Below are 23,395 nucleotides of genomic sequence, written 5' to 3' on the forward strand. Positions count from 1 at the left end.
TAAATTCCAGTAACACATATGGAGTACCTATCATGGGCCAGGTGAGTGCTTTTGAGTACATGGTCTTATTTAATCCATTATTCCCTCACTGCACACCCACTTCACAACCAGATAAATTTATGGAGCTGTGCCCAGGTCAACCCATTCCAGTACTCTTGCCTGGAAAATGCCATGGATGAAGGAGCCTGGTAGGCTACAGTCCATGGGGTCGCTAAGAGTCAGACACGACTGAGCGACTTCACTTTCCCTTTTCCCTTTCATGCATTGGAGAAGGCAATGGCACCCCACTCCAGTGTTCTTGCCTGGAGAATCCCAGGGATGGGGGAGCCTGGTGAGCTGCCATCTGTGGGGTCGCACAGATTCGGACACAAGTGAAGCGACTTAGCAGCAGCAGCAGCAGCAGGCCAGGTCAAACATCCCAAAGACTTTCAGAGATGGAACTAAAAATGATGCAATTCTAAGAGCATCCAGGAGGGAACCTAAGATTCAAAAAAATCCACAGCCCACCTACAGCAGCAACCATGAGGGGCTGGCAGAGAGGACACTATGAAACAGACCTGGGGGGATGGGTGCCTCCTGCCTAGTCCACAGGTGGAGAGCGAGCTATTTAGGACTGCAGTGCAGACACAATTTCATACTCACAAAAAGCAGTTGAAAGTTCCTGGGTCATTCTATTTGTCTTTTTTTTTTTTTTTTTTTTTACTTTTTGATGGTGCCACGAGGCATGCTGCTGCTGCGTCGCTTCAGTCATGTCCGACTCTGTGCGACCCCATAGACGGCAGCCCACCAGGCTCCCCCATCCCTGGGATTCTCCAGGCAAGAACACTGGAGTGGGTTGCCATTTCCTTCTCCAGCATAGTGGGATCTTATTTCCCTGACCAGGGATCACACCCACACCCCCTACACTGGAGGCACATTCTTAACCACTGGACCACCAGGGAAGTCCCTCTCTTTGTCCTTAAAGGGAGAAGTCTGGGCCAGGCAAAGAGAACAGCAGTGGGAGAAGGGAAGCTAAACTCAGAAGAGATGTTAAAGTCAGTTCTGGGATTCTTGTGCTGAGACTTGAGGCAGGTCTGCAGACGTTTGGGAACAAGGCTTCCCATCCTTTTTCTCTTTCCCTAAGATTCTCTAGCTTGTGAACACATCTCTCCCTGAATACCCCAGTTCTTGAAGCCAAGTTGATTCGTGTACTTATTCTCCTTGGTTAGCTGGCCCTCCTCAGGTCACAACCTACTATTTGACCTTGAACGAGTATCTTCATTCTCCAGGCCTCAGTGTTCTCAACTGTAAAATGAGTCTTCAGAGGACTAAAAGAGATAGCACCTGTTATGTGCCTGGCATAGCATAAGCAGTCAGCAATTGTCAGATACTAGTATTATTATCCTTTCAAATGGGAGAGCAAGAAAAAGACCGAAGCCAGTTTTGAGCTGGTCAGCCCTGCTGTCTTCCCTGAAGGACAGTGGGCCCCTTATTCCCTGAGAACATCGCTCTCTGGCCTGTCACACCAGATGCAGGACAGCTGGTAGTCACACAGCAGAGTCGGTCAGCCAAGCACACCGCACACCCGGGCCTTATCAAATATTGATGGAGTGTATAATGTCTTCTGAACACAATACACCTCTTCTTGAATGTGAGCCCTACCTTCTCTGACCCCAGAGGAGGGTGACGGCTTTCCATACCTCTTAAGCAGCTGTACATCTAGGGAAACTTGCCCTCGTCAGGGGCAAATATCTCAGAGCGTGTTATCTTTTCCGCAGCAGGAGGAAAGCCCCCACTGCCTACTTTCAGGTTTTTCCTACTAGGCCAGCTCCCCAAGAAAGAAAGGGATGGAGATGAAAACTAATGTTGGAAGCATGTCTTCTGTGTCAAGCACTGTACAGAGCGCAGTGCAAACATTGTCCAATTTAACCCAACAGGCCCCCTATAACATGGGTTTGTAGTTGAAGGCGGTGGGATGTAGACTTGTGTCTAAAATCAGTGCGCTTCTGCTGAGAGTACTCAGGAAGTGAGACCAGAAGGCAGGAAGTGCCCAGGATCCAGGTGGGTCTATTCCTGGGCCCACTGCTCCGGCTCAGGCATGCCTGGCTGTGCAACCTCCTCGAAGGCTGATCACAGAGTACAGCCAAGTCAAGACTCTAAGTTCTCTCTGTGCTTCCAATGCAGGGCACACAGGTTTGACCCCTGGGCGGGGAACTAAGAGCCCACATGCTGTGAAGCGTGCCCAAAACAAAACAGAAAGACAAAACAACAACATCAGCAACTCTAAGTTCTACAAACTAGTGCTTACCAGGAGGGAGAAGGAAGCGGGTAGGCACACCGTAGAAGAGTAAGAGGTACAAACTATTAGGCATTAAATAAACTACAGGGACTTCCCTAGTGAGCCAGTGGTTAAGAATCCAGGCTTCCACTGCAGGGGGCAAGAGTTTGTCCCCTGGTTGGGGAGGTGAGATCCTGCATGCCATGCAATGTGGCCAAAAATAAAGAAAATAAACTACATGGATATATTATACAACAAGGGGAATATAGCCAATATCTTATGATAACTATAACTTTTAAAAATTGTGAATCACTATATTATACACCTATAACTTATGTAATATTGTACAGCAATAAACATCTACTTCTGCTTTATTAACTGTGCCAAAGCCTTTGACTGTGTGGATCACAATAAACTGTGGAAAATTCTTCAAGAGATGGAAATACCAGACCACCTGACCTGCCTCCTGAGAAATCGATGCAGATCAGGAAGCAACACTTGGAACTGGACATAGAACAACAGACTGATTCCAAATGGGAAAAGGAGTACGTCAAGGCTGTATATTGTCACCCTGCTTATTTAACTTATATGCAGAGTACATCATGAGAAACGCTGGGCTGGAGGAAGCACAAGCTGGAATCAAGACTTTATTTTGGGGGGTTCCAAAATCACTGCAGATGGTGACTACAGCCATGAAATTAAAAGACACTTGCTCCTTGGAAGAAAAGTTATGACCAACCTAGACAGCATATTCAAAAGCAGAGACATTACTTTGCAAACAAAGGTCCATCTAGTTAAAGCTATGGTTTTTCCAGTAGTCATGTATGGATGTGAGAGTTGGACTGTGAAGAAAGCTGAGTGCTGAAGAATTGATGCTTTTGAAGTGTGGTGTTGGAGAAGACTCTTGAGAGTCCCTTGGACTGCAAGGAGATCCAACCAGTCCATCCTAAAGGAAATCAGTCCTGAATATTAATTGGAAGGACTGATGCTGAAGCTGAAACTCCAATACTTTGGCCACTTGATGTGAGGAACTGACTCATTGGAAAAGACCCTGATGCTGGGAAAGATTGAATATGGGAGGAGAAGCGGACAACAGAGGATGAGATGGCTGGATGACATCACCGACACAAGGGACATGAGTTTGAGTGAATTCCAGGAGTTGGTGATGGACAGGGAAGCCTGGCGGGCTGCAGTCCATGGGGCGCAAAGAGTCAGACACGACTGAGCAACTGAACTGCAGCAACTATATTTCAATTAAAAGAAAAAACAAAAAAAACTAAGTTCTATGGTTCCTTGTCAAGCAATCCCTGACCAGCTCACATCTCCTGACCCTCTGAACTGAACCTTGTTTTCAGATTCTTTGTAAATAAAATTCCACCTATTCTTTTAAAATCCTCATTGATAGTAGATATATGGGGCCCTGCATAGGTTGGGGCAGGATGGGACAAAGTTGTGGCACATCCATTTCTCAGCACAGCTTCAATCAGTATTTGCCTCAAGTTATTTATAATCGACTTACAAGTCACAGGGATTGTGCTGATAATCAATGGTATTTATAAAATGCATGAGAATTTAGAAATTAACTCCATATTAGGGCACCACCAAAGGAAGATTACACGTCTCCTGGGGTCTTCATGACACCTTGATGAGGTCATCAGGATTCTTATGAAAAAAACGAGTCAAAAAGTGTTCAATGACTGCCCCAGAGGTAGTGCTGAGCCAGGACTGGAATCCCAGTCTTTTTTTTTTCTTCCTTTCCTTTTTTTTTCTTTGCTGTGCCGTGTGTCGTGTGGGATTTTGGTTCCCTAACCAGGGATGGAACCCAGGTCCTCTGCAGTGGAAGCGCGGAGTCTTAATCACTGGACCACCAGGGAAGTCCCCCAAGTCTGTCTTATAAATGATATTTAATATGAACCATCATTGTAGAGGGTTCTCCTGGTGCTTCAGATGGTGAAGAATCTGCCTGCAATGCGGGAGACCTAGGTTCAATCCCTGGGTTGAAGATCCCCTGGATGAGGAACCCACTCCAGTATTCTTGCCTGGAGAATCCCCATGGACAGAGGAGCCTGGTGGGCAGCAGTTGATGGGGTCGCAAAGAGTCCGACACTACTGAGCGACTAAGCACTGCACAGCACATCATTGTAGGAGCCAGCGATTTTAGCAATTAAGTAAATATTTGTTTTAAAAAAGACTGGGGCAAAACAGAGAAGTAAAGTGGAATGGCTTGACTCTGATCACACAACTAGCCAGGATTTGAACCTAAGCAACCTAGCTGCAGGGCCTGGTACTTAACCATCATATCTTCCTCTGTAACAACTTAATTTCTACACCAAGTTCCCTTCCACTGGGGAAGCAGAAACCTAAGTTCTGTCATTTTGTGATTTTTCTTCCCTTTTCTCTGAAGTGTGTGCAGGTTCTAGTGGCAGAGGTAGGGTGGGGGCAGGGTGGGGTTGGGTTTTACCAAGTCATCTCATGCTGAGGTGGTCTGGGGTTGGCTGACCCCTCAGGGCCTCAGCCATCATGCCCCATGTGGGTAGCCCTCACTGTCCACTGTCCCCACCTCCAGAGGGGTGCCATGCTCAGGGCAGGGAACTCACTCCCCTGTTCTCTGCCACGCTGGCCCTAGGAAGTTCTGTGAGGCAGGCCAAGGCCTAGTAGACCAAAGCTCACCATGTGGCCATCCCCTCTGTGGTCTGGTGACCTCCCCAGTGCTCCCCTGCAGGGTGCCGACAGTCTCTCATCCTCCCCTTCTCTTGCCCCCCCAATTTCATTATCTTGTGTTTCCCCCAACCTTTCTATCTACACCTGTAGCCCCATCTGGCCTCCTACAGGTAAATTTATGGGGCTCCAAAGATGAGGGAAAAAAAGAAGAAACTTACCTGGTAGAGAATCCGCTTGCAATGCAGGAGACTCAGGTTCAATTCCTGGGTCAGGATGATCTGCTGAAGAAGGGATAGGCTATCCACTCGTATTCCCGGGCTTCCCTGGTGGCTCAGCTGGTAAAGAGTCTGCCTGCAATACAGGAGACCTGGATTCGAGCCCTGGGTTGGGAAGGTCCCCTGGAGAAGGGAATGGCTACCCACTCCAGTATTCTGGCCTGGAGAATTCCAAGGACCGTATAGTCCATGCAGTCATAAAGAGTTGGACATGAGTGAGCAACTTTCACTTTCACTTTCAAAGATGGGAAGGGGCTTCCTAGGTGGCGCTAGTGGTGAAGACCCCACCTACCAAAGCAGGAGACGTAAGAGATGGGTTTGATCCCTGGATAGGGAAGAGCCCCTGGAGGAGGGCATGACAAACCACTCCAGTATTCTTGCCTAGAGAACTCCCATGGACAGAGGAGCCTGGTGGGCTAAAGTCCGTGCAGTTGCAAAGAGTCGAACACGGCTGAGTGACTAAGCACAGCACACAGCACAGGTAATTATCTACATACATGCACATATATATGGAGGAAGATCCAAGAGTGGCTATAGTAAGGCTCCACAGTCTAACATGTATTTGACGGAGATCTTACAGCAGGTGAACACTGATCGACCAAGAAGAGAGAAAAGGCAAGTATTCATATCTCCACCCAGTCAACCCAGGGATAATAACACCACCCTTCGCAGCGCCAGAGGAATTGAGGGGAGAAGGTGGTGAGTTGTTTCCTTCACACTCGAATTACAGTAAAGGTGAGACAATTAACTTCATTCATTCTTGAGCACCTGCTATGCGCCTGGTACTAGTACCTGATACCAGCACCTGGTACTGGGGATTCAGCCAAGAACAAAACTAACACACAAAACGTACAGCAGGCCCAGTGTCAGTAAGAGGCCACAGAGTCCAGCATTCCAGGTGGATGCCATGGCCATGCATCCTGAAGAGACATCAGCTCCCAGGGTGAGGGGTGGACATGCGGTCAGAGACAGAGGGCTCTTGGCAGAGAACCTGATCACAGTGAGCGCCCAGTAAATGCAGCTACTGATGGTCATTATGAGTCTTCCCCAGTCAGGACCCATTGCTGTTTGGACTCCAGTGGGCACCTCCACTGTGGCCATGGGCCCAGGCCAAGGAAGCCATGTGCTCTACATCAGGCTGGGTGGCCCCGGGGACCGGTGTCTCCAGTGTTGGCAACGCAGCCCCAGACGTTGGCTCTGGCACAAGCACTCCAGGCCCCTGAGCCTAGAGAGAAACCTGCTTCCCAGCACGACTCCCACATTCCTTCTGGGTGGAATGCCTTTATATGGCCAAGTCCCGTGGGCAGGGACTTAATTAACTCTTTACATGCCTTCACAAAACTCTGCACGGGAGAACAATTCTTCCTCTATCCACGGAAAACGCTGATGCCAAGGGAATGTTTATATTTGGTGATTCTCCAGTCTCCTTTTTATGAGATTCTGCAGTGCCAGGTAACCAGGGCGGGGATCTGTCTGAGCACCTCAGGGGCAGGACTGAGTCATTCCTGGGGGAGTGGGAAGAGTTTGTTTAGTTGGTTTTGAGTTGGGCAAGAATGTTGCATGCCTACTGTGTGCAAAGCATGGTGTGAGATATACAAAGTTAGAAAAGACATAGCTCTTGATACGAGAGAATAAATACACAGTGGTGAAAAAAAGGAACAAGTAATCTAGGTTTCCCTGGTGGCTCAGACGGTAGAGAATCTGCCTGCAATGCAGGAGACGCAGGAGACTCGAGTTCAGCCCCTGGGTCGGGAAGATTCCCTGAAGAAGGAAATGGCAACCCACTCTAGTATTCTTGCCTGGACAATTCCATGGACAGAAGAGCCTGGTGGGCAACAGTCCTTGGGTCACAAAGAGTTGGACATGACTGAGGGACTAACACTACTTGCTACTACTAATCTGGAAGAAGCATGACCCCCCTAGACTATCCAGAGCTCAAAACCCCAAGTTTTAACACAGGGGTCTGACAGGAAAGGGAAAAGCCAGGGCAGCTATTTGATCCTCCCCTCCCGCCACCCAAGGGGACTGGATAAGGTCAGTCTGTGAGAGAGGATCTCCGCTCATCTGTGACACACCCGCTGAACTGGCCTGTGTAGCCTGGCTGCCTTATCAGAAGCCCTGTCTCACAAGGCCAGTGAGGGTCACAGCAAGCAGGGTGGTGAGGTGGCTCCAGGTCCCCAAGAGGAAAATGAAAAAGCTCAGTCTTTCACTAGACTGCAGAAGAGCCTTCCAGAAGGTCCTCTGGACACCAGGCACTCCCTACATCAACCTATGGCAGGTGCGATTTCCACTCTGAACTCTCTGAAGCCAGTGGCCCATGTCCGTATTGTCTGTTCCCTGCCCTAAGCCTCCGGGAGGTTACGTCCTTACTGCCAAGCTCCTGTGTCAGCTGCTCAGCCCAGCATCCCAAACCCACCCCCGTCATCGACAGCAGGGACCCTTCCAGCATCTCCCCAGTACTCAGGCTGCTCAGGCCGCCTAGATCAGCCTCCCCTGCCTCCATCTGTTGAAATCCTGCCCCCTCCCTCAGGGCGACCTCAAATGCCCTTTCCCTCACAGAGGCTTCTCTGTTCCCCCAACCCCCATTTCCTGCCTGCCCTATCCCCGCTCCTGAAACGCCCCTGCATGTCATACCTGCCTGGTGTCACATGTCTCACTCCAGCCAGGACGGGCTCTCTTACTTCATTAACTTGGCAGCTCCCTGAGATCAGCCTCCATCCTATCCCCTCCTTCTCCCTTCCCCAGAGCCCCTTGCAGTAAGGGAGCTCTCCATGCTCCTAGCCTCTCCGTGTTGTCTGCTGGCCCTGCTCCCCTGCACGAGCCATGCCTGGCCCCTCCTTACAAGGTGATGGTCCGGGCCGCTGGAAGCCCGCTGGGGAGATCCTTTGTTGTTCGGCTTTGGCGTTCATTCACATAGAATCAAATTGCTATGAGGTCCTAATGGACCCTTCCAACTCCTTTCCTTGAAAATCTTGGTCTAGTATTTGGATTTTTTTTGCTTTAATTTTTGCTGGAATAGGGTTGACAATGTTGTATTAGTTTCTGCTGTACAACAAAGTGAATCAGTTATACATATATATATATTTCCACTCTTTTTTAGATTCTTTTGCCATATAGGTCATTACAGAGTATTCAGTGGAGTCCCTTATGTTATCTATTAGTTACCTATTTTATGTATAGTAGTATGTATATGTCAACCCCAATGTCCCAGTTTATCACTTCTCCTTCTTTCTGCCCTGGTAACCATAAGTTTGTTTTTCTACATCTGTGACTCTATTTTTGTTTTGTAAATAAGTTCATTCATATCATTTTTTCAGATTCCACATATAAGCAATATCATATGATACTTGTCTTTCTCTATCAGACTTACTCACCTAGTATAATAATCTCTAGTTGCATCCATTTTGCTGCAGATGACATTATTTCATTCTTTTTAATGAATGAAGTAATACTGGCTGAGTAATATTCCATTGTATATATGCACCCAAAGAGAACTGACCAGAAAGCCTCTCTGTGCATTCTTTCAACACTGATTTCACTCAGAATTTTCCACAGGAAAGAGGCCCACTCCAGAATCAAGGAAGTTCATCTCTCCCAGCTTTCACGTGAGGCGCCACCTCTGGTTCTCATCCTGCCCCTCTGATTATCCTGACTTCTCTTCCTGCAGCTCCTCAGTCCCTGTGGCCTCCAGCCCTCTTCCTTCCTTGATGGTGTCTCCCTCAGAGGATGGGCCCAGTGCTACAGCTCCTAAGATCTCTTCAAAGTGGTTGACCTGAAAACTCCAGACCTCAAGTTCCTACGTTCCATAGCCCTCTGAGCATTGGTGCTTGTACATGCACTTAAGATCTTTGCAAATTTAAATCCCCAAGTGCAAACTCTACCCTCCTCCTGGACTCCTGCCAACACTACCTCCAAATGCAGGTAGGGCCTTCAAAACCCCACTCTGGCCCCAAAATGCTCAGTCACTCTCAGAGACGGGAACTCTCAGAATTTACCCCTAGTCTTCCCTTTCCCCTACCCACGTCTCTTTCCCCCTCCCATCCCCACCTTGCTGCGGTCACCCTTCCTTTTTTCAGGCCAACCCTCCAGCATCAGGCACCAATGGACCTTCCCTGGTGATCAGTCTTCTTGCTATTTCCTAGCCTCAGGCTTGGGTTCCCTCCTTCACCAAGATGGAGTAACAGACCCTCCTTCAGCCATGTCCTGAGTCCACACACTGTTCCCTGCTCAGAGCAGCCCCCACCAGCCTCAGGAACTTTCACACAAACGCCATCACTTGGTCAAGTTGCAAAGTCCAGGATCAGGTGTAACGCCTCCTGGCCCTCAATGCCCACAGCCACTCACTCTTCTGCTGTAATGATTTGGGAATCTCCCTCTTTAGTTCCTTCACCCTTGTTTGTCATCCCCTCAAACATACTAACTACACTCCCTCTCCTAACAGCCTCCGTGAGCCGTGGCCCCAGTACCATTCTGGAGTTCAGCACTTGGCTGTGAATCTGCCTCACACTACATGGTGAGGCTGGAGTCGGGGCTCATCAATCCCGAACCCCTAATGTTGAGCAAAGGTCTCTTTATATCATATTGTGCTTTAGTCGCTCAGAGGAGTCACCAGGCTCCTCTGTCCATGGGGATTCTCCAGTCAAGAATTCTGGAGTGGGTTGCCATGGCCTCCTCCAGGGGATCTTCCCAACCCAGAGATTGAACCCAGGTCTCCCGCATTGCAGGAAGATTCTTTACTATCTGAGACAGCAGGGAATAGGCGCTCCATAGATGAAGAATTGAATGAGTGCCTATCTGCCTACCATGTGTAAAATCTGATGAGAAATCCTAGGGGGACCCTGAACTTGGCCCCTGGGGATGGTTGGATGTGGACATACAGAGGGATAACAGCAGCAGGGCAGCAAGGGAGAGGTCCCGACTGAGTGCTGCGGGACTCCTGAGAAAGGAGAGGCGACCAGAGGCTGGAGCTTCAGAGGCATCTACTAAAACTGGCAGACTTAGATGACTAGAAGGAATGTGAGGTTAATGCAGGGAAGAGAATGGGGAACAGAGGAGAGGATTCGAGAGCCAAAATGGCACTTGCCTTATTTGAGCCACCAGGGAAGCCCACTTGGCTTATAAGAGACAGTAAGGACTTGTTTGAGGAGGGCAGGTTGGAAAAGTGGGCCGGAGTTCAATTGCAGGGGCAGAAAAATACCAGGCTAATAGCAATAACTTAGCTAACTTTTTTTGAGCACCCACTAGATACCAGACACTAATCTATGTTTGTTCATGAATTAACTTGCTTACTCTTTACAAACTCCTGAAGTAATTACTATGACTATGGCCATTTTACAGATGAGGAAACTAAGCCACAGTATGGTTATGTTATTTGTCCATCATAGGATGGTTATATTACACAGTGTCAAGTGGTAGAGAAGGTTTGATGCCAAGTCTCACCCTCCTATCCATTAACCTCAGCAGTCTAAGGCTTGGTCTTTATCCTGAAGGAAGCAAGAAGATATTTTAAATGGGAGTTGGGGGGTGGGCAGGGAGAGGAGAGGGAGAAGAGTATCACACACCCACTGGGGCTTGGGAAGTAATCATCCACGAGCACTCTTTAGAGTGGATCTGAAAAGGAAATCCTGAAGTCTGAGGGGTTAATTCAGAGGAAGGGGACAAAACAGTGCTCTAGAAAGATCCTCAAATTTCATGAGAAAACCTTCATTTGAAGTCCATATCAGTACTTAAAAGGCAACTTGGTCCTTTCTTAGGGACTCAGTTTTCCCATTTGTAAATTGTTAGGGAGAGTTGGAGTCCCTTCCTGCTCTGAGGTTCTGTGGTTTTTTATCAATATGAGGATTTTGTAATGTGAAGAGATAGCCACCTGAATTAATCCTTGGCATAGAATAGAGGCTTTCCAGTTGGCTCAGTGGTAAAGAATCCACCTGAAATGCAAGAGACGTGAGTTTGATCCTTGGGTTGACAAGATCCCCTAGAGAAGGAATTGGCAATCCACTCCAGTATTCTTGCCTGGGAAATCCCATGGACAGAGGAGCCTGGCAGGCTATAGTCCATGGGGTCGCAAAAGAGTCAGACACAACTTAGCAACTAAACAACAACATAAAAGCAGCCAGTCCCCAGCTCCAACCCCACACCCTTTATGGAGCCTTTCTGATATAGCCTCTAATTCATGTGCCCTTCTTGTCAGCACCCTACATTGGTCACTTAACGTGAACGGCCTCAAACCATTCAGGAACTTGGAGGGTTCTGTCCTCAACCGAACCCACAGCCCCAGAGGTCAGCATAGTCTCATCTTAAACTTCCCTAGGCTCTTCCCTTAGCACCTAATTCTGTGCATATACACTACAGATATTCACTAAAGACATCCTGCATTTTGAATAACCTCCACGTGTACAAGCCTAAGGTTATCTTGCCTGTTACTTACATCGTGCACCAGGTAACCAGGACGTATTCCTGTGATGGAGTTCTGACCTTGCCACAATCATAGGCCCCTTCTCTGCACCCAAGACCCAGCAATGCTACTTCTTGGCTGAGTGATTCTTGCTCTTTTTAGTGTCCCTTATCTATAAAATCAGACTAGTAATACCTACTTCATAACATAGTTGTGAGGATTAAATAAGACTGTATGTGTTAATGCATGTTGTAAAAACAAAAAGCTATCTAAATATAAAATAATGTAAATCCTACATGGCACTGAACCAAGTTTAAGCTCTGATTCCAAAGTGGCCTAGCCATTTAATTTGGACTAGCCGTTTAGTTTCTAGTCTCTTCCATCCTCATATGCACTCTCTCCTTTGAAGCCCCCATGGTCCTCTTGACCTGCCTTTTCCCACTTCTCCCCACTCCCAGGCTCTAGGGATCAATTTCCTTCTCAGCCTTCAAGGACTGGCTTAAAATCCTAATGACCACTCAGGTCAGGATTCTTTTTTCCAGGTCATCAGTTTAGATGATTTACATTCTCCTGCAAATGGCTTCATCCTGATTATACATCCACCTTCCTCTCTAGACCAAGGGTCAGCAGACTTTTTCTGTAAAAGTCCTGATGATAAATATCTTGGACTTTGTGGGTTATATGGTTGCAATGACCTAATTCCACGACTGTAGCCAGAAAGTCATCACAGATAATATGTAACTGAATGGACTTGGAAGTAAGTAAGCTTTATTTACAAAACAGACACAAGGCCAAAATTGACCCAAAGGCCATAGTTTGCTCACCCTGCTCTAGACTGCCAGCTTCCTAAAGTACTGACAAGCTTTTCCTCTTCTCTCTGCCTTCATGTTTAGCCTCAATGCCAAGCACAGAGTTTAGCCCCAAGAGGTCTCAAATAATGTTTAAATGAAGAAATAGCAGTAATAGTAATAGCATAGCATCCTTTCACTGAAGCCTTATCAGGTGCAAAATACTTGGAACTATGTGAGAAAAGTATGGGAGTTGCCCTGGTGACTCAAATGATATAGAATCTGCCTGTAGTACAGGAGACCTGTGTTTTATCCCTGGGTTGGAAAGATCCCTTGTAGAAGGGAATGGCAACCCATCCCAATATTCCTGCCTGGAGAATTCCATGAACAGAGGAGCCTGGTGGGCTACAGTTCATGGGGTCACCAAGAGTTGGACACAACTGAGTGACTAACAGAAAAAAAAGGTATATATTATTTCACTTCACAGATGTGGAAAATGATAGATGAAGGACTTTGCCTGCAGAGCTGGCAAGCAACAGAGAATCACACCCAGGTGTGCGCAAATCAAACCCACCAGTGCTGTGCCACATGTGTGTGCAAATGTTAACTGCATTGCATCTGAGTGGTGTGGTTGAACTAGGTGTCATCTCGTTTTCCTGGCAAAGTTAGCCAAAGAATCTCCAAGTCCCAGCCTGGCTTCCTGGGCAGTCTCAGGCCATTGCGCTGTGGGGTGAACACCATCTGACTTGTTCTTTTGTCTTCTTCTCTCTCACTCGCCCAGGGCCAGTCCCTCCATCTGCTCTGGCATGCACAACTCAGCCGCAGGCACACTGGGACCTCTCTGAGCATGAACACACCCTGCCTTGGGGGAGTGGGGGGGAGCTGGGCTGTTTGGTGCACCAAGAGCCTGGCCCCTCCCCTGCCCATTCTCTCTCAGGAGCCCAGAGAGGGAGAACCATCATGGTGTCCTCCCAGCTGCTAAAGTAGGACCACCATCCCAGACTCTCCAAGAGACAGAGGGAATTTATAGGAGGGAGAGAGAACAGGAAATGGGGGTTAAGGGCCAGATCTGAGTTCAGCTACCTAACTTTGTGTTCCCCAGGCTTGTCTCAAATCAACTTAGAATCCCAGGCCTTAAAAGGACAAAGATAGCTAGGGAAGAAGCCGATCATTTTTAAGTAAATGATCTCCACGGTGTTCCAAGATTGAGAACAACGTGAAGAGTCCAGGTTGAAAGCAGGAGGTAGACACTGATACTCGGAAGCACACAACAGAATTTAATCTCTACACTTCCAGGAGCCGCTATAGCATTGGCTCAAGCACCTGAGAATGAGATTTTGGGAAAGTCCCTGAAGCAGTGGTCAGTAGATTGGAGGAAACCAGCCAGGAAGCTGCCGTCCTGGGGGAGCTGTTCAGAAGCCTTGAAGCAGGGGATGCGGTGGGATTGGGGAAGTCCTGCCTTATTCTTTGCTACCACTACCCATGCTCCCCACCTTCTCCTTCTACTTCCTCTCATCTTTCATTCATTCAACAAATATCACTTGAGCCCTACTATGTGCAGACACGCGATAAACATGGATACATCTGTTCCGTTCTCTCTCTTCCTCATCTTTTCCCTTTCTTTTCCTCCCTTCTCCATGCCTCACAATCTCTCTTTCCTTGCTTCTCGGACATCCTCTTTCATGCTACTTTTCCAGTTGGAATTCAGGAGTGAAAGCCTAACTCCCATCTTCTCTCCAGGGGCAGGGGGCTGGCAGTCAGGGGGCTGGCAGTCAGGGGGCTGCACAGGTTTCCTGGAGGGAGACTGCACAGGGGGCCGTCAGAGCTCAAAGTGAGCATCATTGTGGTCTGGAGACCAAAAAATGCCCCCAACCTCCCACCCATCCAGGCTAAACATACACACCATGCACCCTTACCCCATCATAAACCAGAAAAAGACGGAAGTACGCTACCTCCACCAAGGTGCACATCAGTGACCTCACTCCCTACAGTGGGGTCACAAAACTCAGCTAGTCAGAGTCCAACCACAAAACAGAAAGCACCAAATATTGACCACAGTGGGGATCTATTTAAGGCACGAAATTAGTAAAGGCGTGACAGAGCAGCTGGTAAATCTGTCAGGGGATGATGAGGCAGCCCTGAGCAGTTGGAAGCAACTATCACCCCCAAGGACCAGCGGGACGAGGAAAGAGATAGGTAGCATTACCTGAGCCCAGGGACCTGCCAAAACCCAGAATAGTAGCAGGCCACCTGGCAGGTACCCAAGACGCCAAAAGAGTCACTGCCAACAATGGCCCAGCTTCCCGCCAACAACCTGGTCAGAAACCACTGACACCAACCCTCTGGTGTCAGCCTCCCTGTGATTCAGAGCAAGCAAGAGACCTGGACTGGTTGGCCTTTGCATGTTCCCCTACCGTGTACCTGTGCCAGGCCTCCGGAGGCCCACCTGGCTTTGCCTTTGATCCACAAGTTTGGGTCCCAAAGGTCTCTGATATCTGGAGGCCAGACAGCATCTGGGCTCCATTTCCCCACACCCTTGGGTCTTGCCTTCTGGATGTTCGAACTCACTTGTTTCCATCACATCTTCCTTCCTTCCTTTCTCCTTCCCTCCCTCCCTTCCTCCTATTCTGCCTCCATCTCTCTTCCTTCTTTCCAGTATATCCCTCATTCATACATTTGGTGACATTGGCTCACCCTTTATGTGTCAGGCACTGTGCTGGGCACTGGCCACATGTTGGAGGATGAGATCTCCTCCCTGCCCTCCAGGAGTTCACAGTCAAGGGACAATTCCATCTATAACCCTCTGAAGCAAAGACAGGGGTGGTCAGTTCTTCCCTGGAACTGGTCAGGGAAGGCTCACAGAGATGCTAATGTTTAAGCTGATTCTCAAAAACATTTCACAGGTAAGTAAGAAGAAGCAAGGCTTTCCAAGCAGAGGAAACAGCAGATTCAAGGATCTGGAAGCAAGAAAAAATTAAAATCCAGTGGGGCAGAGGATGAGATGGTGTGACAAAGGATGGGCAACATCTGCTAGGCAGGGCTCATTGTTGAACAGTCTTGCAGGTATACTTCTCCTGGGAGCTATCAAAGGATTTTAAACAAGAGAGGAAGCCTATGAGAACTGAACTCTGGAAAGAGTAATCTGGCTACCACACGGAGGAGGGACGGGGGTCAGACCTGAAGCTAGAAGATTGGGGAGAAAGCTGGTGTCCATGCAGGAGTCCAAGCAAGCCAGGCAAGGTAAAACCAGCATCTCCGGGAGAAATCCACAAGGACCTATTCATAGTCAAGGTCTGATTGTTTGAAAAGAAGGAAAAGAAAAGAGAAAGGAAGAAAAAGAAAACCTGCTTGGAGAAAGTCAAGCTTTTCTCCAGTAAATCAGTTGTCAGGGGCGCGGGTTGCTAAGCTACAGCCCACTCTAAAAGGAGCTTTGGGGGAGGTGGGTGTCATCAGTCAGGTTGCTCCCTCCTCCAGGCCCAGAGGAGGGGAAGGGGTCGCTCCACCTCCAGGAAGGACCCGCAGGGTGCAAATGGCAGCAGCACAGCAGGGAGACGAGGCTGCAGGGCCTTGGCGGTGTCTGACGTTCAAGCTGAGTGCGCATCTCATCAGCCACTCAACACGGCAGCTACGGTGTGTAAGGCTCCATCGCCAGTGAGCACAGCGCTATTTCGTTATGTAGGGTCACAAGCTTCCATCTGTCTTTTAACCTGTTTTTAGGCCATGGAGGTAAGGGTTTTTCTGCATCTCTACTCTTGCAGTTTTGCCCTGTGCAATCAAAGAGGCTTTCAAAAAAAAAAAGTCAATTTAATCATCCAACGGATTTAACTACTATCACCTGTAGCTTCTTAAAATTCAGAGGACGGGGATGGAGAGAGTGGAGGCTCGGTTTACTTTCCAATGTCTTAAATTGATGTATTTTCCCCTGGAATTGAAACGTGAAGCAACAAGGCCTGGGGTCTTGTAGGGGGCTCCTCATGGAGTCTGGTCATACTGTGTGTGGCCAGGAGCTCCAGCTGCACATTCCTGAGACTTTGTTTCCCCATCCAGGCCCAGCACACATCAGCTTTGTGTTTATCAGGTTTTTTATTATTATTATTATTTATTTACTTATTGGCCAAAAATATTGGCTGTGCTGGGTCTTCGTTGCTCTGCAGGTTACTCTCCAGTGGCGATGTGCAGACTTCTCAATTCGGTGGCTTCTCCTGTTGCAGAGAATGGACTCTAGGGCGCTTAGGCTTCAGTAGCTGCGGCACATGAGCTCTGCAGTTGGAGTTCCCAGGCTCTAGAGCACAGCCTCAGCAGTTTTGGCACACAGGCTTAGTTGCTTTTCAGCATGTGGGGTCTTCCTAGATCAGGGATCGAACCCATGTCTCCTGCATTGGTAGGCAGATTCTCTACCACTGAGCCACCAGGGAAGCCCCCATCTTTGTGTCTATAATAGTCACTCAGAGGCAAAGTACTCTTAAAGGTCAATCACATCCTACCTCCCTTCTTCTCTGATTTCCAGGTGTCCTACAGCCTCTGCCACGTCCCACTAGACCAAGTACTCCTGGAGGTAACTGTTTAGGGAGAGAAGCCAGTGTAAGCTGCCTCCCAGGATTAGGCCCTGAGAAGTGAGCACAAGGAAGTGACAGGGTGCCTGGGAAGAGAGAAACCTGAGGGGCAAAAGACAGGAAACTGGAGTCTGTGGACATGCGATGCTGGGGACTGCTGACAGTTGATGGATCCAAGACCTGACTGAAAAGAGAAAGCCTGGCAGGAGAGGTGAACTGAATCACAGGGTCTGCAGCTGAAAAACAGCAAGCAGGAAATCTAGGCTGGAGATAGAGAAGCTGCTAGAGGAGACGACCAGGGCAGGGAGGACCTAGAGGAAGACACTGAGGGAGAAACTGATCATTCTCAGCATCGCCTGTTGAACTCCCTCCCACCTGTTGAGCAAACACCACGCAGGGCCCAGTGGTGGCCCAGGGCGAACCCTTCCCGAATCCTTTCAGATCTGCACAACCCAGGCCCCAGGGATTTTTGTTTGCCTCTTACCACTTTCCCACTTACTACCTAGGGGTCCTTGAGCAACTTACTTAACTTCACTGTGTATTGGTTTCTTCATCAGTAAAATGGAAATCAAATCATCCCTACTTAACAGAGCTGTTGTAAGGATTAAATATGTTACTATATGAGAGACGCTCAGAGTGACTACTCAATAATTTACATCATTACTGCCATCATCTGCACTTTAGTGAAAAATTAATAGATTCTAAAACATGGATGGGGGGTGGAAACCTCTCACCCTCTTTCCGTAACTAGGCAGAAAGAAGGCTGAGAAGGTCAAATACTTCCTGAGCCCACACAACAAAATGAGTGATGGAGCCAAGATCCAAACTCAGATCTCCTGGCTTTACAGCTCAGGTTGCTTCCACCATGTTCGTTCATCTCTCTTGGTTCCCTGGATCCTTGATACTGATGGATGTGGGGAACAGCCTGGGCCGGTGGGAACAGCACAGCCACGGAGTTGGACACCTGGATCCCATAATAAGACCACCTCGCCAGGGGTGTTGTAAGGACAGTGAGGCCATCAGGGTGAAGAGGATAACACAGAGCATTTACTTTTGGTGACAAGACTGTCATCAAATATCAAAAAGCATGAAATGATTCTGCTGCTTCTTCCCATTGCCTGTGGATCACTCACTGCTGTTTCCTGGCTTCCTGTCCACCCTGGGAAGTCATTTTTACCTCAATTTCTGAAATACCTTTGCTCACTCGTTGTTATTTTCTTTCCCTTTAGTTTTCACCTGCTTCTAAGTTTCTAGTCCCTGTTTGCAGTCAGTGCCAGCACCTAGGCCTTTAGCTGGAGAACTGAAATACTGTTTCATTCCAAGGACCCATTCCAAGCCAAATATGGGATTGGGTAGAGCTGGCTGACTTTGTATGCACCCTCTCTTCCCAGCCCCTGGTACCAAGGGTCCCTAGGTTCCCTAAGTTTTCTCTTCCTCTAACCAAAACTGATCTCTGGACAGAATCTGAAATTCCTCCCTATTCATGTGAAAGTGACAGACAATCACTAATACCTCTAAAGAATATATATATATATATACATATATATGTTATATATATGTATATATATACATATATGTATATATGTGTGTATATATATTCTTGTATATATGCGTATATATATATATACATTAAAGCAATGGCAACCCACTCCAGTACTCCTGCCTAGAGAATCCCATGGACAGAGGAGCCGGGCGGGCTATAGTCCATGGGGTCACAAAGAGTCAGACACAACTGAGCAACTGACACACACACACACGCACGCACACACATATATATTTGGCTGTGCTGGGTCCTTGCTGCTGTGTGGGCTTCCTCAAGTTTCAAGGGGCAGGGGCTACTCTTTGTTGCAGCGCATGGGCTTCTCCCTGGCTGGCTTCTCTTGTTTCAGAGCACGGGCTCTAGGCATGTGGGCTCAGTAGTCGTGGCACCCAGGCTTTATTTGCTCCAAGGCATGTGGAATCCTGCCAGACCAGGGATCAAACCCATGTCCCTGCATTGGCAGGTGGCAGGTGGATTCTTATTCACTGTGCCACCAGGGAAGTCCGCAAGAGCATTTATACATTTTTATTATTTTTTTTTTTTGCCACTCTGCAAGGCATGTGTGATCTTAGTTCCCCAATTAGGGATCGAACCTAGAAGCACAGAATTTTAACAACTGGAAACCACCAGGAAGTTCCCAACATTTATACTTTAATGAGAGTGAGAACCTTCTGCCAAGCACTGAAATCTCCCTGCAGAATTTCAGTTTGGTGTGTCTCCAAAGTGTAGGGCCTTCCCTATACCATGCAGGTGGTTGGGACTCACCTATGCATCATCCAGGCCCTTGCAGTGTTTCTGGAATATTTCCTTGCTTTGGGATCAGTATGTCACACCTATGACAGCTCTTATCTTTGTATCTTAAAGAGCTCTGGGAATGTTAATTAACGCAAGATCTTCTGAAAAAGCAGACTTGCAGGCGGCAACCGCCAGCTACAACTGCAGTTCCTTTTATCCTTATACTTTTAGACTTAAGTCTCCATCAAGAACAAAACTCAAGGTTTCTAAAGCTCAAATCAGCCCTTGTTCTAGCAAAGAGGTAACATGCCTCGAGTGTTTTGGACATGTTTCAGTTCCATTCCTAGCCGATTTCTAAAAACATATTTCATTATTATTATTCCATTTGTATCAGGTACCGACCTCAGGATGCAGGTTCAAGTTCTAGCTCTGAACCCTAACTTCATGACCTTAGGCAAGTCTTTTGAGCTTTCTGTCTCAATTCCCTCATCTATAAAGTGAGATAATATTATAGTACCTAATTCTGGGGATTGCTGTGAGCCTTAAATGAGATAATATCTACAAAGTACCCACCCAGTTCCTGGTTCTTAGGGGCACTCAGTCGAAGTCCGTTCCTTTCTGTGTTCTTGCCCCACATCCCCACTCACTTGTTCCACAACACTGTAGAGAAGTAAACAGAGAGATCCATTCAGGGTCATCCAAACCATGTGTTCCAAAAGGACATACGTTTGGTTATTAAAAACCTCAGACACACATCCTTTTTGTTTAAAGGCTTTTCAAGGAGGAATTTGTTAGGAGTTTGAGATTAAAATATACACACTATTATATATTGGAGAAGGAAATGGCAACCCACTGTAGTATTCTTGCCTGGAAAATTCCATAGACAGAAGAACCTGGTGGGCTACAGTCAATGAGGTCACAAAGAGTTGGTCATGACTGAGCATATCAGCACATTATATATAAAATAGATAACCAACAAGGACCTATGGGATAGCACAGGGAACTATACTCATATCTTGTAATAACTTATAATTGAAAAGACTCTGAAAAAGAATAAATATATGTATGTATATATATATATGCTGCTGCTAAGTCACTTCAGTCGTGTCCGACTCTGTGCGACCCCACAGACAGCAGCCTACCAGACTCCCCCGTCCCCAGGATTCTCCAGGCAAGAACACTGGAGTGGGTTGCCATGTCCTTCTCCAATGCATGAAAGTGAAAAGTGGAAGTGAAGTCGCTCAGTTGTGTCCAACCCTCAGCGACGCCATGGAGTGCAGCCTTCCAGGCTCCTCTGTCCATGGGATTTTCCAGGCAAGAGTACTGAAGTGGGGTGCCATTGCCTTCTCCGAAATGAAAAAAGTTTTTCATAAAAAACTTTGAATATAAAACTGAATCACTGTGCTATACACTTGAAACTAAAACATTGTAAATCAACTATATTTCAATTTTTAAAAAATTAGGTGTTTTGTTCTCTTTTTTCATTTTCTGGTTGAGCTAAGTCTTCACTGCAGCATGCAGGATTCCCTCGTTGTGGAGCACAGGCTCTAGAGCATGAGGGCTCAATAGTTGCAACACGTGAGCTTAGTTGCCCTGTGGCATGAGGGATCTTAGCTGCCCCAGCCAGGGCTCAAACCCCTGTCCCCTGCATTGGAAGACAGATTCTTAACCACTGGCAACCAGGGAAGTCCCCCCCAAAAAAATTTTTTTAAGACTTTTCAAACACTCCCTTTTCACTTTTTCTACCCTTCCCTAGGAAAGAGAAGAAAGAGTAGAAAGTGAACTGAAGAGAAAGTTGTGGGAAGCTGTGTATGCTGATCATTAAGACACACCAAAATAAACAGATTGCTTTAAACAAAGAGATTATTTACAGTCTGCAAAGTAGAATTACCAACCTGGCCCTAGCTGCAATGAATTAGAAAGAAGCCAGCCAACTGTTTCCTCCTTTGGAAGCACCATGACAATTAAACTGTCAGTTGGTATGGCTGGTATTCATCTGAAGGTTGCAATAACAAAATCTTGTCCAATTCGCTACGGCCTTCTTTAACCTGCTCCGGGTGCCTCCACTGTCCTAGATCCAGGTAGGTGGGGCCGGTGGATAACTGCAAATCACTAACATCTTTCTGATTTGGGATCAGAGCCAGGAGATCAAGGGCAGTGGTTAGATTTAAGAACAAATGTGAAGTTATGTTCAGGAGACAAAGCTGGATGTTAAGAGACCAGGTCAGAAAATAGAATCACAAATTGTGGATGGATCCACCATGGGTGCTAAATAAATGGAACAGTCAGCATCAGTTGACCCAAAAGTGCCAGGCACACAGCAGGAGCCAAATGCCAAACCTGGAGAATGAAAGGGGTAGACAGAAGAGAGCAGAGACCAGGAAATAGCCAAAGGTGTAAACAAGTAGGAGAACAGGCTAAGGTCAGAACTCTGTGATCCCACTGCTAAATCCAAGAGTGAGTGACAGAAAGAACAGAGGCTAAGACCCAGGCTGAGGGCTGGTGCATTTCCACCAGAGCAGGACTGGAACACTCTGAGGGGAGGGACCCTCCCCTGCCTTGGACACTGCCTTGTGCTCAGAGCCTGGAGCAGAGTTCAGCAAACCCACAATAAGAACTACATAAATCCTGGCCATTGACCAAATCAGCAGAAGCCAATGAGTGAGCAAGATGAGAAAGACTGGGAGGTCGACCAGATGGAAGGCACAGCACCTGAACCGGGCCTTTGTCTATCTGTCTTAGAGCACTGGTAGACAACATCTTCAATGGGACACACCTCAGACTTTCCACTGTCTGCTTCCTTAGTTCCCTGTGATCACCATAAGGAATTCTGACCAAGTTGGTGGCTTAAAACAGCAGAAAGTTATTATCACATGGTTCTGGAGGCCAAAAGTCCAAAACTGGTATCAATTGGCCAAAATCAAAGAGTCAGCAGGACCATGCTCCTTCCAAAAACTCTAGGGGAAAATCTGTTCCTGGCTCTTCCAGCATCTGGGGGCTGTCGACATTGCTTGTCTTATGGCTGTATTACTCTAAGCTTTGCCTTTGGTTTCACATGGCTTTCTGTGTCTGTATGTCTGTGTCTGTGTCTGTGTGTCTGTGTGTGTATAAAATTTCTCTCTGCTTCTCTCTTATTGGGGCACTTACAATACCATTAGGTTCCACTTGGATAATCCAGAATAATCTTGCCATCTCAAGATCCTTCATTAAATCACATCTGCCAAGACCACCCCCCACCCCTTTTCTCTTACAAGGTAACACTTGCAGGTTCTATGGATTAGGACCAAAGTCTTTGAGGGGCTTTGATTTTGCCCACACAGGGCCTAGGGCATCAGTGATTTGGACAAGATTCCAGGTTGCCCCTCACTGGAATGACTTCCCTGGGTGGCTCAGATGGTAAAGAATCTGCCTGCAATGCAAGAGACCTGAGTTTGATCCCTGGGTTGGGAAGATCCCCTACAGAAGGGAATAGCAACCTACTCCAGTATTCTTGCCTAGAGAATCCCATGGATAGAGGAACCTGGCAGACTACAGTCCATCCCTGGAGTAGGTGGCAGGGCCAGCAGCAGAGCTGTCACCAGGGCAGGGACAAGACAAAGCAGGGCAGAGCAGGGACGTGTGGGAGGCTGGTGCAGACCACATGGCAACAGGCAGGGTGACCTCACTGAGGCCGTGGGCCACAGTGGAGCTCAGCACCAGCATCTGGGCAGCGGTGGGTGTGTTAATAGAAAATGTATTGAACACCTGGCCTGGGGAAGGAAGAGACCAAGGCCTAGCTGATTGCATTGCTTAGGTTCAGAGTCTTGGTGGATGGTACTGGGAGCCTGTGTCCAACCTCCCTAACCTGGGCCCAGCTGGTGAGTTCAATGAACAGGACCCAGTCCCTGGTGAGTTCACATCCTACTGGTGGAGGCAGGCACAGCTCCATCTTCACAGGGCTGTCTTCCTCTGTGTCTCTTATAGGGATGCTTGGTCTTGAATTGAGGCCCACCTAGATGGCTCAGATGGTTAAGCATCTGTCTACAATGAGGGAGACCTGGGTTCAATCCCTGGGTTGGGAAGATTCCTTGGAGAAGGAAATGGCAATCCACTCCAGTACTATTGCCTGGAAAATCCCATGGACAGAGGAGCCTGGTAGGCTACAGTCCATGGGGTCTCAAAGAGTCGGACACGACTGAGCAACTTCACTTTC

The sequence above is a fragment of the Capricornis sumatraensis genome, chromosome 1 (assembly GCF_032405125.1).
Source record: "Capricornis sumatraensis isolate serow.1 chromosome 1, serow.2, whole genome shotgun sequence".
Lineage (NCBI taxonomy): Eukaryota > Metazoa > Chordata > Mammalia > Artiodactyla > Bovidae > Capricornis > Capricornis sumatraensis.